We start from the raw sequence: 664 nt of genomic DNA, 5'->3' as shown, positions 1-664 counted from the left end.
TAACGGACCAGTCAGTATTGCAGAATCTGATCTTATCCCTTCAGTGCATGAAGTTCAGTGCAGGCTCTGGGTTTGAAAAGTCACCATGGCAGGAAGCCATGATGGGGCTCTGTGAGCATTCGGGTTGGCAGTGACCAGCCATTGCACTCCTGGTTTGGATGACCAGTGTAGTTAGAGTTCACTGCCTTAAAATGTAATTTTCAAATGTGATGTTTACCGTTTCTTTTATTTCAGAAAACATCAAAAAGATCTGATACTTTATATCAGTTTTGCACGGCCAATGTAACATATTTTATTCTTGCATTCTGACATTTAAAATTCAGTTTGTTATTATTAATAGTATAAAACTAGAAAAGATGGTTTTAACTACATTCTGAAATATTTTTTATTCATAGTACTATAGTCAGTTACAGAAGTAATTATTTGAATATTTTAAATAAAATATTTCATGACAGATCTTTGAATAGTACATGACAGTTTGGCACTTTGAACTTCTACAGTTAACCACAAACAAGCCTTGGGATCCAGAAACATCACTTGTAGTGTAAGCCCCTTTGTATAGTTAGTGGTAGTCATTTCCAATTCAGAAACAGACCTTCCACAGTGTTTAACCCAAAGTGCTGAAGCACCATGGTGGGTTGTCTCTCTAGCCTACTGCAAATAT

This window comes from Protopterus annectens, chromosome 8.part1 (assembly GCF_019279795.1).
Source record: "Protopterus annectens isolate FY-2018-M chromosome 8.part1, PAN1.0, whole genome shotgun sequence".
Taxonomy (NCBI): Eukaryota; Metazoa; Chordata; order Ceratodontiformes; family Protopteridae; genus Protopterus; species Protopterus annectens.
The sequence above is the reverse complement of the archived record's forward strand: the minus strand, read 5'-3'. Positions refer to the sequence as shown.